The sequence below is a fragment of the Chroicocephalus ridibundus genome, chromosome 1 (genome assembly GCF_963924245.1).
Source record: "Chroicocephalus ridibundus chromosome 1, bChrRid1.1, whole genome shotgun sequence".
NCBI classification, from domain to species: domain Eukaryota; kingdom Metazoa; phylum Chordata; class Aves; order Charadriiformes; family Laridae; genus Chroicocephalus; species Chroicocephalus ridibundus.
Genome location: NC_086284.1, coordinates 163,046,557 through 163,059,717, shown reverse-complemented (window position 1 = coordinate 163,059,717; position 13,161 = coordinate 163,046,557). Strand labels below are relative to the sequence as shown.

Below are 13,161 nucleotides of genomic sequence, written 5' to 3'. Positions count from 1 at the left end.
CAGTTCAATGCAGGCTGCAGGCCTTTCTGAGTGTCCACACCTGAGTATGTTCACAGCTGTAGTTTGGTTTAAAAACCCGCTCGTTATCTCGTTACATCCCTTCTGTTTGTAAGCGCGAGCTAGATATGAAGATGACAGTGTTCTGTTTGTTGAGTAGCTGTTGGAACATCTTCCTTAGTTACTGCTGGAATGGGAAGCATTTCGTTATCACAGACTGTAACAGCTGACTTTTCTCCAAATATAGAACAGAAATACGTATTGAATGCTTTGGCTCTTTTCTTCAGTATTGGGGATGTTTCTGCCTTTTCCCCCATAGTAGCAGGTCAACATGATTGCTGGGGTTGCTATTCTTCAGAAGCTTTGAAGAACTCATTATTGTCTTCCAGCTGTGGCTGTGGATTTCACCTCCTGTTCTTAGGGCTCCCTTGTAATTTCTCCCTCATCCCCCTTTCTAATTTCCTTTCTATTTCCTTCTCTCAGCTTTTATTTTTTTCACTTGCTAGAATATATACAAGTGTTCAGATGTGGGGATGTTACAGGGAAGCCCAATTAGTAATCTGTCTGTCCAGGAAAAACACGCCAATGTATCTCTGGTCCCACTCAAGTGCTGAGTATGTACGTAGATACACTGGCTTGGTCTCTCTTTTCCTTCCATATATCCAATGTGATTGTCACAACCATTTTTACCTAAGCTACTACTAATTTCTATTTTTACAATTGATTGCTCTTTTCTGTCAAGATGGAATCTAATATGGAATTGCTCGTTTTCAATGTAACACTTCTTGAACTAAGAAATTGTTTTCTGTAATTTAGAAATTTTGAGGGTGTTCTTTGGCATTAGCCCCTCAACGCCTCCTGCAAGTGTTGCTCCGTTTGAAATTCCTGGTGATCAGATGCGTTTTTTCCTCCGTTGTGAAGAGGTGCTTAGCTAGCTACTCATCCTGTGTGCTATCTAATGTAATTTCAGTAGTGTGTAGCAGACACACCAGCTCATACCCTGTCTTGAGCTTTATCTGCTAGAATGTTAATCCGTGAGCATTTGAAATCATATGCCTCTGAGACACAATCAGCTAGAAACAGATAACGTCAGTTTGAAACCGTGCCATACCTACTCCCCCTTTGCCCATTCAGATCTTTCCTAAATAGGTGAGAACTTTTTCTAAATTATTTTTTAGCATTTGGCTTATTTGAAACTTATATACCCAGCAGTATTTTTAGGTTGAATTTATGCACATAACTGAGCAGCCACAATTCTTCTTATATGTAATTAAGGCTTTTGATACTGGTACAGAAGCAGGTAGATTTTTTTTTTCTGTTTAACCAGTGCCTCTTATTTTGCCAAATACCTTGATTATTAAATAGGTGGTCACATGCTCCCTTTTTTCTCTTTCTCCTTTTGTTGCTTGCTAACACCTTCCTTACCTCTCTAACAAGCATTAATATCTTTGTAGACTGCTTTCTTCCCCTTTCTCTTTGATTTACACAACAGCCTAGCATCAGAGAAGAGGCACCAATATTTCAGTAGGCTATAGCTCTCTGAACGTTTTTCTCTTAGCCTGGTATATATTAATTTTAAAATCTTTCCCTTCCTGCTTTTAATCCTTTTTGAGACAGGAAAGATCCCTCAGAGATTGTGTGTATTTCCACACACAGCAGCCTTCCAAGTTCCCTGACACATATCCTGTAAAGCACTGTTGTTAGGATTAAGACAAAGCATTTGCAGGTGATTCTAGCTACCTGTTTCAGAAGCCTGTCTTAGTCATGTCTGCCTTTGTTTTTCTGGAATTAGACTCATTAAGATACTGTTTTCCTCTTGCTACTTACAGAATATTTTGTGTTTCTTAGGATAAATTTTCCAGAAAAAAAATAACGTCTTCTATTGATATCTTCTACATACCAGCTAATGTAGTTGAAAATCTATATAATCTGAATAAAAGCTTAAAGAAGGCCTAATAGCTCATCTGGTTCTTTTTCTTCCAACATAATTTTTCTTGCTTGTGATCTGAGGCTAACATGGTTGCCCCACTGCCACCAGTACTGTCTGCAACTGTGGGTAGTTTTGGGCGCGCACTTCATATTCTTGGTGTTGGTTTGAACCTCTGGGCAGCTGCAGCTCTGTTGAATCAGAGCAGCAGTGCCTCTAGAGGCATCCCGCAGCATCACTTCCTCGCTGGTCGGGTGCTCCTCTCGCTGCTTGAGAATATGGAGCATTGAGAAACCTGCTCTTGTGGTTCATTAAAAAGAGCTCCAGGACGAGAGTATTTCATCACCAGAAGTCCTCTGCTCTCAGTAGTCTTCCTGTGTACTTTCCTTGGAGAGGCAGTGGCTTAGTAGCAACTGTGGCAGATGAATTTCAAGGAGGGTTCATGGGTCTTGTTTCTCTTTGGAGGTTGAATGTGACCTGTCCAGCTGTGGAGTTGCTGGGATGATCTGTAACGACTCCCAGTTGTTGAAATTAAAGAACAGCCTTATTCTGAAAGTTTTTCTTTTCTCTCCCTCAGCAGAGTGGTCTAAAGGATGAGAGAGCCTGGGGAGGAAGGGGGAGAATCTTTTTCCTTTTTTTTTTTTTTTTAAATTTATTAGGGAGCTTGTTGGTCACTCTTCAGCTTAGTTTTAACACTCATAGTTTTCAAGTCTTTTATGGAAATACGTACGGAATAGGATTTATTTGAGTTTGCTCACCTGGCCCCCATGTCTTTTCACTTTCTCCTCAGTGCGCAAGGAATCTCAGCTTTCAGTAAAATGTTCTTACTATCATTTTTGGATTGGGATTCTGGGTCAAAAGAAAACCTTAAAAATGCCATCAAGGTTACTTGGTGCAGAAGCATCTCCTGAGTCTACAGGCTGGCTGAACTAGTAGTTACTGCTGGCATGACCCTGCTGCTGAAACGTTAGCTGAAGTGTCTAACTGTGATGCAAATGTCAGCATTGCCACCTTTTTGCTCGTCGCAGAGCATTTGAGAACAGTTTATGGATCATATGCTTCGCTCTTTGGAGACTGTGGTACATAGGCTTTGGTACAGTAAGTGATTTTTAGGAACATTACTTTCCACTCTCTCGACCTGACCCGTTGTGCCAAAAGGTGAGAGCAGATGGGAGGCCTGAGAGATGCTGAAGTTGAACAACCCTGTGATATCTGAGTGTCCTGAAATGGAGCTCCTGTTCCTTCCGCTGAGCAGCAGGGCTTGGGTTTTCCTGGCTGGAAAGCCAAACGGCATCCTTCCTGTCTCTAACGAGCACATCCCCGTGGCTGCTGTATCCTGGTCATGATGATAAAGCCATTTCTCCAGGTTTTTATGTGAGGTGCAATGACAGTCGTGCATTTCCTTAGAGCCCATCAGCATCCTGTGTGTTTGCATCTGTAACTGGGAAAAGCCTGCCCCGGGTGTATTTGCACCTTGCTGAAGGCGAGGGGAGCCTGGGGAGCATGGAGTATGCCTGGGATCTCTGCGCTGGCTGCAAGGGGAGGCACATCAGTTGGTTGCCCCACGTAGACAGGGCTTGACTTGTGGGTGGAGCGCGGCAGGCACATGGCTGCTTGCTTTGCTCTGAGCCTGCTGGATTGCGTTTAAGTAATCTATAAGTAAAGGGAGTAGAGGTGATACGTGAAAGAGCACCATTTCTATGTCTTTGGCTGATATAAAAATATTTCTTCAAAACTCATTTCCAAGGAGACCACTGCCTCGATGAAAATACGATTTTTTTATTATTTTTATTTTTTTCTTTTTTTCCCCCGTTTGGGAAGAGGCCAATTTTAACTTAGCATTTGGAGCCCAGCGAGGGAAGTTGATTCTTCATTTTGAGGTGGGAAGGGGGCGAGAAACCCGTTTTCCTAGTTTGGAAGAGCGGTTTAACTGATTAATGAGATGAGAGGTGACACTTGTCCTGTAGCATCGGGCATGGGGGATGGGACGAGGATTCGCTGGTGCTGGGAAGGGCTTGCTGGAGCTTGTCGAGGTAGCTGGGGCGAGAGTGTCTTCTGCTCAGTGCGCCTTTGCTGGGGCTGTCGTCCCACCGGCAGAGCTTTGCAGACCTGAAATCGGAGAGCGGGGTGGGAGCACAAGGCTGCGATAGGGCGCTTGCCCCAGCCAGACTTGGGGGGAAGCTGCCTCTGGGCAAGTGGGAACCCGATACGCTCGAAGGAACTGGAGCCAGCTGCTGCTTTCCCTTTAGCAATATGCGAGTCTGTAAAATACTCTTGCAGAGCCACCTGTGAAAACAGATTAACCCCTTTATCTGTGAGTCGCTTCTTTTCCCCAGCTCACACCAGTGGTGGTTGTTTCTCCTGCAGGAGCTCCAGCGTGGCTGGCACACCACAGATTTTCTCCTTAGCTTCAGGATCCCTGTAGTTGTGCTCCTCCGCGCCTGTCAGTGGTTAATGATTAAGTACAGCTACGGAATTGTGACTGAATTTTGGGTGTTGACTAATGGGGTAGATGAAGACGTGCAGAACCTGCCCATAGCACTGTGCATGGCTCCTGAATCTGCAGATGATTCTTGGAGAAGCAATTAGTGGGATGGGGGGGAATGGGTCCTCACCCCCAGTGACCTTGGAGGACAACGCTCTGCCTCATTCATGTCTAAAGATCCCTCTTCTGAAGTAAGCATGCTCCGGCACTGGGAGCCGGGCTGCATTTATTACTAACCCCACCCATCCCTGCCTCTTGCAAGAATCTTGTGAGGCCGAGATTGTGTTTTTAGAAGCAGAATGACAGAGAGAAATTCCCTGGAGGCGAATGCAGAGTGTGTGCTGTGCACGCCAGTACAGACACACGGGGCTGGGAACTCCCAGGGAGAGATTAAGTGCGAGAGAAGAGCGCAGAGCAGCCAGAGCTGGAGGAGGGGGGTGGAGGAGGCGAGACGCTTTCTAAGCCTCAAACTGAGCCGTTCGGATTTTTTTTTTTTTTCTCTTTAAAAAAAACACAAAAACCAAACCCTCAACCAACCTCGGTCTCGACAATCTTACTGAAGTGCCTCTTGCGTTGCCGGATCATCTCACTGCTGGGTTTGAAGGACCCAGGCTAACATGATGTACCTCTGGGTGAGTAGAGAAGCGTGTGTGAGGGCTTGCACACTTTGCACATATAAGGAATGGAAAGCTGAAGGACTCTGCACTAACGTGAGCGGCCTTCGCCGTTGGGCTTAGCTCTCTTCAGCCTCCACACACAGTGGGCTGTAGTTTTCCCTTGTAAAAAGTAATATTTAGAGCGAGTACTGTTAACTGGGTATCAAGCAGGCTTTTCCTGCGGTTGGAAGTTCCTCAGGAGAGAACAGTTTTGGGCAGGTGCCTTGGAGACAAAATTTTTGGTATAATGCTGCTCACTGTCTGCCATCTGAGAGACCTGTATGTATATATAGATGAAATAAATATATATATTTATTTATTTATTTCATGCATAATAGGACTGCTCCCATGTCCCTCTGCTTTATAGGATTTTGGTGTTACTGAGAGACATCCCAGGTAGTGAAGGAGTGCTGCTGAAAGGGATCTGTAGTCACTGAAGGAGCAGGGAGAGAATAGATAGTTTTGGAATGTGGGGCTTGGGGACGGGGGGGGGTGGGTAGAGGGAGAAGCTGTTTCAACAAAAGTTGGATGCAAGGTTGTTTTTCCAGAAGTGGCACTGTTACTTGAGTTTCTGGCAGAGTATGGAAAATAATGTCAGGAAAAACATGTAAAGTGTTATATAGATCCAGGAAGCAAAGTAAAGCAAAGTAAAAGCACATATAAAAGCATATATATTTTCAGCCTTTGAGCAAAGACTGGAATTTCCTCTGGAGCAGTCAGCTGTTAGGCTGCTCATTTAGTCATCTATGTGTAGTTTTGTCTTCTCCTGGGCACCCTTGAGATCAGCAGTTTGCCCTTGGGTTCCTTACCTAGATACACGAGATGAAAAGTAATCAGTTCCCAAGTTTTTGTTTGTTTGTTTGTTTTTTGTGGCTTTTTGTTTTTCTTTTTTTTTTTTTTAAATCTGTTCATAACTCTGAAGGTGGGGGCTCTCACTGCTGCTGCTTTTAGAGTCCGGCTCCCCATCAATCCCAGGAACAAACACTGGTTTATTTTAGCAACAAAGCGAGCCTTGGAACCCGGGCTGAAGGATTTGACTTCCCTCCTTTGCACATACACATTACTATCTTTGTTGCAGGGTAACTTGACTCTGCGCTGGGGTATGCACACTTGCCTGGTTTCATCCAGCAGGCCCTGCTGGCAGGCACGTCCACCTTCTCCGCTCTTCCCCCTCTGCCGCAGCCTGGCATGCGGGACCCCAAGTTGGGGTTGCCGGTTTTTAGCGAAGAAAGGCTGGGGCAGGCCTCGTGGCTCAGCTGAGATTTGTGCTTCGTTTATGGGTGGGGTGAGAGGAGAAGTAATTCAGCCATGCTGCTGCTGATTTTAGATAAGCAGTAAACAATGGAGATGTTCCTTATCCAGCTGAAGTGCGGAGGATGCCGGAGAGCGTGGGAGCTGAGGAGAGTTGCCCGGCTGTCTCCCTTCCTCCGGCTGGCGAGGGGCGGGCGAGCACTGTAGTATAAAGCGGAGGTGTCAGCCTGCGTGGGGACCGGCTTCGGCCCAAAAGGTGAAGCACTGTCCCAGATTTCTTAAGAGAGGTTGAGTTTTGGGATGCTTTCCAATGGTTGAAGACCAGTACCCTTCTGTGAGCTGCTCCTTCTGCCTGCACCCTAAACTTTGGGCAGCACTGGTGCTGCACTTGCGTTGCAGTTAAACTTCAGAGGAGTGGGGAAAATAAGTGTTAAACGCTTGAATAGCTGAAGGGGTTTTAAGGGCATCATTCAGGCATCGTGCCACGATAATTAAAAATAAATAGTGAACTTGTGCTATCTGGATATGATCTTTCCCTTCTCAGTACAGGTTACCCTATTACTTTCGGGGAATCTTCCCCTCTTTGGTCCTTTCAGGAACCTTTTCCTCTGTGCCTGTTTGTGTTTCTGCTTTAAACTCTTTTTATCCCGATGGGCTACATAACCTTTAGCAGTGAGAACAAGGAGCACCGACTAACAGATCTGGTTTGGTGGGGGGTTTCCTGTGCCTCAGCCGTGCCGGTTTCTTGCTTCCCTGCTTATGGGTTCCCCCCTGTTCCCTCCTTGTTCCCCGTGTTTTTTCTGTTCTGTGCGTCTTGTCCTTGGAACGTCAGGACTTCAGTAGATGCATGGAGATTTGTACTGAGTCATTCCTTAATTCAATGCATGAAGCTACATTAATGCAATGTTAAATTTGAGGTTTAAAATATGCAAGTTCTGAAATCCAGAATTAAGGTTCCCACAGCAACCATAATATTTCTTCCCCCCTCTCCCCCCCCCAGGGGTGCACGTTACAGAATTGTCTTCCTTGAAAAGATTGTGCAATATTGAATGCTGTCATATTTGACAAATAATAAAATAAAAAGGAGAATGTGCCTTCCTCTGCAGCTGTAATATGTTGTGGATACTGAACCCAAAAGTGCAGGCTACCTGCAACATCACAGTCCCTGATTATAATGCTGTCTCTGAAATGGAGTGGTGGTGTAGCGTCAGTTCAGACTGACATTCCTGCTTGCTGAACTGTATTCCCTCGGGTGAAACTTGTTGCAGGGTACTCTTAAATGAGGGCCTTGCAGACTGCAGGGGATTGTGCGCTGTGGAGAACTGGAGAGTGGGAAACTTAAAATATCTGTTGTGGTGACCTAATGCTTGGCATTGTGAGGGAAGTGAAGGCGGCAGACTAGCTGTGCCATTAAATATCAAGAGACACTATTTATCTTAACACTTTTATTGTGTAGGATGCAGTTGTATAAAGTCTTTCTGAGGCAGAGACGGTATGATAGTTGCAAACCATCGAAGTACATGCATCTGATTGTCAGTGTTGAAACTGAAGGTGGGTACTTTGCCTTACATATAGCAGGCGCATATAGGAGTTCTGTTTCTGTAGACAAGTATCTTGTTTGTAGGGGACCATCTAAATCTACCTTTGTCTCATCTCTCACTCATCCTCGTTAGCCTGCAGCTGTCTGGGCTCTGAATTGCTCAAGAGGGCTCCTAGTTGTCAGTTCTCTGGATAGGATGTGGGGTAATTTGGGCTATGAATGTGAGAGGGTCTTTGCTCAGAGGGGGCTGTGTACTGACAAAACGGGGACAGGCGTTCTGCTGGCGACAGCCAGGAGCAGAGTGGTTTGAGTGTGGGAAAAGTATTCAACCCTTTTCTGGATAAGAAAGACCTATTTTTTTTTCGTTTATGAGCAGATGAATCTGTGTGTACTGTGAGTCATAAGATATAATCTAGAGTCATTTCATTCCAAGTATTTTCTGAAGAGCATGATGTGTTCTGAGAGTTGCATGTATGAATGTTGCCTTGTTGGAGGTCTGTTGTTACAAGAAAGGCTGAAAGGAAGGGGCAGCAGCCCTAGCAAGCAATTTATCAGCCATCCTTCTCCTGTGCTCAGACAGCTGAAACTATCAAAGGCAGGAGGGACCAAGGTAGGGGAGGTCCATGCTGTTGCTAGGCTTCTGGTAGGAAAGCATTGGATTCATCGCTCTGATCTCAGATTATACTGGGTATAGATAATTTCCTCATTTCTCGCAGCCGTGTACAGAGTACATGCTGAGTGTTTGTGAGAGGCTGGCTGCCTATTGCAACTAGAAATGATTTCTTTCTCTAGAGCCCTGTGAAAGTGAAGATCTTACCTAGACCTACTAATTATCTACAATGCAAGCAAGAATAGTGCTAGTAAGCTTGCCAAGCTCATTTTGAAATATTTTTTGTTGGTTTTCTTCCTGACCTGCCTTTTGCTTGCCTTTTTGTCACTTAAAAGCCTCTCTTTGCATTCACTGGAATAATTTTTCCCTCTAGGCTCCAGGCTCATCAGCTTTCCCACCAAGGGATTGGAAACCCAACTCTGCTGCCAAACTTGGGTCTTAGCAACGTGCTCTTCCTCACACCATGTCTTCCTATTATTTGTTTGTTTTTTTTTCATGAGAGGTATAAGACTGCCAGTGAAAAGTATGGTCATTACAGTGTGGCTTTCAAAGCACGAGATTGATAGCAGCAAAGCAAGTGGCTATCCAGAGAAAGCGGCCTCCCTGCTCTGTTCCGGTGCCAAGCCTGGGGCAGCTATTGCTGGGGAAGTCTGGCTGTGCCTGTAGGCCTTTGGCTGGAACCTGTTTGGTAGGAATGGCAAACGAACACGTCAGCCATCAACTGAAGCTCTGACGGGATGGAGAACGTGCAGTTGCTGTGTGTGAAAGGTGCACACACAGAGTGGTCAGCGCTGAGGGAGGTTAAGATATGGTAGCCTCTGGGAGACTGCGGCTGGGAGGGTGCCACAAGGTTTTCCTGACTGCATGTTAGAGGTCAGGGATAGGGTGAATTTCTGTGAATATGGTAAAAGGCACTTCATGTTAATATAAACACCAATTTTGGATTCTTGCTCTGGAACAGGAAAGCCCTGGAAAAAACATAAAATGGAGCTCATGCAAAGATCCCGGAGCTGGTAGCCTGTAAGCTGATTCCCCAGCCTGCAAGTCCCTGCAGTGCCATACTGTGGCATGCATATGTAGCAGCTTGAATCCAGAAGTAACATAGTTATGTTTGTCCGGCACTGCAACTGAGATAATGAGTTCTGCTGCTCGATAAGGTTTATTAGCTTTGGTGCAGCACCTCGTGAACATGGTTATACTGCTTCCACACCCGAGCTGCACCGTGCACAGCTGGTTTGGGGATGTCTGCAATGCGTTCCCCTGGGGGTTAGCGTGACAAAGCAGCTTGCATCTATTTGCATCTAGGGTTTTATACAGTGTTTGGAGATTTGGGAAACAGAAAGAATAGTTTATGAAAGAGACTATATAATGTGACTGCCTGTGTTGTTAGAGAGCTAGAGTTGATAATCCAGGTGATCTTTTCCAGTTCTGTGTTCCTGCAGGCCTGTAATCCTGGAAGATGCCAAGGTCACTACTGAGACAAGACAGCCTAGTGCAATTCAAAAAGAGAAGGCATTGCAAATTAAGTTACTGGCTTCAGAGAAGGGAAATTTGGGATCAGGATGATCTATTTTGTATGCTACATTTGATTAATATGAAAACAGGTAAAATCAGTGCCCGGCACATTGCCATCACATTGAGGAATTTCCTTCCCTGATGAGTCTAAACAAAAGAATTAGAGGGATGTAGGCTGACTGAGTCGGTGTGAATTTCTCCAGCGGCTCTTCTGCCTGTCTGCTCTATTCCCGCCTGTCCAAACAGCGATGAGCACAGGGGACTCTGTTTGCTGTAAGCCTGTCCAAGTCTTGGGAGACTAACAGGGACGGGGTCCTGTTTAAGTTAGTTTTTCACCAAACAGCCTGTTTATCTTGGAAGGAAGAGAATAAACCATAAGAGAATAAGAAGAGAATAAACCTCAGCCTTCCTGGTTTCCAGATGAGAGCTTTAGGAAGAGTGCAGATAATAGCAATTTGAGACAGAACATCTGTATTTTCTGCACTTCCCGTGGTGCTTTTTTGCAAACCTTAATTCCAGCAGCACCAGAACTTTACCCTTTTCCTAACCTCCAAGGGTACAGCAATGGTATAGGAAAGGTCTTTGAGTGGATCTGAATTTGGATGGCTTTTTTGCCACAGCTCTAAACAGTCACTAGGGTATCAACTGTGTATGTGTGCATGCTTAACCAAAAGTATTGATTGGATGGCTTATGCAATTAGCTGGAAGAGATCTCTTTGTCCTTCAGCAAGGGCTACTGGGTACAGCAGGAGTTTGAGTCAGGTTGTGGGAGCAGACAAAATGTTTTCTTTGGGGAGTTCATAGAATGGTTTGGGTTGGAAGGGACTTCAAAGATCATCTAGTTCCAACCCCCCTGCCATGGGCAGGTTCACCTCCCACTAGACCAGGTTGCTCAAAGCCCCATCCAGCCTGGCCTTGAACACCTCCAGGGATGGGGCCTCCACAACTTCTCTGGACAATGTGTCCCAGTGCCTCACCACCCTCATAGTGAAGAATTTCTTCCTGATATCTAATCTAAATCTACTCTCTTTCAATTTAAAGCCATTACCCCTTGTCCTATCACTACAGTTATCATATCACTATCAGCTGTGAGTTTGTAGGAGGATCTGTATCTACAGTACCGCAGGTCCGGGTGGTACTTTGTACCAAGTATGGAGTACCATACCAAGTATGGATACGACGCATCCTGCGGCCATGCGTTGGAGAGGCAGGCTGTACTGATGGACCAGTGCAGATTGTTCCGTGCTGGAAGTGAAAACGGACTTGCAGAAAATTAAGAAATCAGTCGAGGATGTGCTTTGTGCCCTCTGGTGCTAAATTCTTTTGTAGAAAGTGTTAAAGGTTCCCCAAAGCTGTGAAGAAGCTTGAACAAGTAATTAAGTTTCCCTCATCTGTCCCTTAAATTTAGGTTTCATTGTTCTCTGAGTCCTACGTCTTATGACTAATATACTGCCTGCACAATGCTCTGGCTGATTTTTTACCAGATGGTTCTTGGGTCTGTAGCCGAATCCAGGGCAAAGGCAGATAGTTTTTCTCCTGCCTCAAATGAAACCTGCTGTCCCCCACACAATACTCTAATTGAATCTTGGACATTAAGACAATGACGAAATGAAAATATTTTGACCACATGACAATTTTTTTTAGATATTCTTAGGGATTATTATTCATTGTGCTGTAAGGAGCTGGCATAGGATGATACTGGAACACTCCTCTGTACTTCTGTAATTTATAAATCATCTAATGTAGAAACAAAGTTTAAATGCAGAAAAGTGCTGAAATTCAATTGTGTCTATGTGGCTAGAAAATAGAAAATGTGCAGTGCGATCTGCCTGTTGCTGTTTTTTAACTTTTCATTTCTGTTGTAACGGCCTCCTTTTTCATCCCACCCTCAATCACTACGGTAATGTCTGCTTGCATCCGTGATGTACCTTGCGGATGGAGAACCCTTTGGAGTAAAGATGAAGCGTCTCTCGGGAAGGTGGCAAAGCCCATTTGGCAGTGTAAGTGGGGTATGTAGCTCCATCAGGCCGGTCTCAGTTACACGGCAGAGCAGCTTTGCTCACAGGCCTGTTGGGTCCAGCAGTAGTTTCAGCGATTTCCCCCCCACTCCAATTTATTACACTGAGATTTTGGCTGCTGCTTGAGTGAGGAGGAGCAGTGAATGACGATTACTTTTTTTGGTCCAACCAGCTGAAAAGGAGAAGCACTTCCAGCATACGTGAGGCTGTTGATTGAAGCATCTTTTAAGAAATGGGTGGTATCTGTATTTTTAAATTTTAGTGTTGGGGAAATTTTTCTTCTGCAGCAAAAACTTTGCTGGAGTGTGTATATTGTATGTGTAATGGTTGTTTTTAAGCACCTTTAGAACTCAGAAGTGCTGTGGAAATACGAGATGCTTTAATGCTTTTTCTTGCATGGGGAGCGTTGCTCTCCACTGCAGCTGTTTAGCTCTTGCGAACAGGTGTGCAATAAACACCCCTTCCCACTTCAGCCGAGCAGGGTGGTGATGGATACCCTCTCATTTAAACATGCACATTTTTCTCTCCTACAAGAATAAAAACTTTAAAAATAGTATGCATGTCTAGAAAGAAGCGAGTGCCTTGTCCTGTTTCCCTCTTTCTCTCCCCCACCCCCTGCTACCAACTCAAATTACCGGCAAGCTTTGGAAACTTTGGGACAGGGGAATAGAGGTGCAGCTGGCCTGCATGTGTTGCACCAGCTGTAATGCAAATGATACATGCTGAAAGAGGCTTTTCTCACTTTTGTAATTCTTGGATATTGTTGTGCAATGGGGACATGCGACAATTTGTCTTAAATGTGTTTGCTGATATGTTCCACAGAGTACACTGCATCCTTTGTTCCTCGCCGGCAAGAGACAATATCAAAATCCAATTGCCTGTCGGCAGCATGTCTGAATGCAGCTGGGACTGCCCTCCTGGCTTTCCCATCCATCAGACCTGGTGTGATCCCGTCGCACTTGATACCACTTGATTTAGAGCTGGCCAGAACCTGGACTTTGGTAAATCCTCAACTTCCTTGGCTGTTTGGACCGTTTGTTATAAACCATATTTTTTTGTCCTTTGTTTCTGAAAGCGGCAGTACCTATTGCTCGTGCCGTGAGAGGGCTGAAGGGCGAAGTGCCTGGCCGACCTGCATACTGGTTGTCTGTAGGTACCAGTC

The 13,161-nt window shown here is 45.2% G+C and overlaps 1 protein-coding gene across 11 annotated transcripts in view; it reads left to right on the top strand.

Moving 5' to 3' along the window:
• RBFOX2 (RNA binding fox-1 homolog 2) overlaps positions 1 to 13,161 on the top strand; it is a 175,763-nt gene that overhangs the window by 54,558 nt on the left and 108,044 nt on the right. The gene's annotated exons all lie outside the window — the stretch shown is intronic.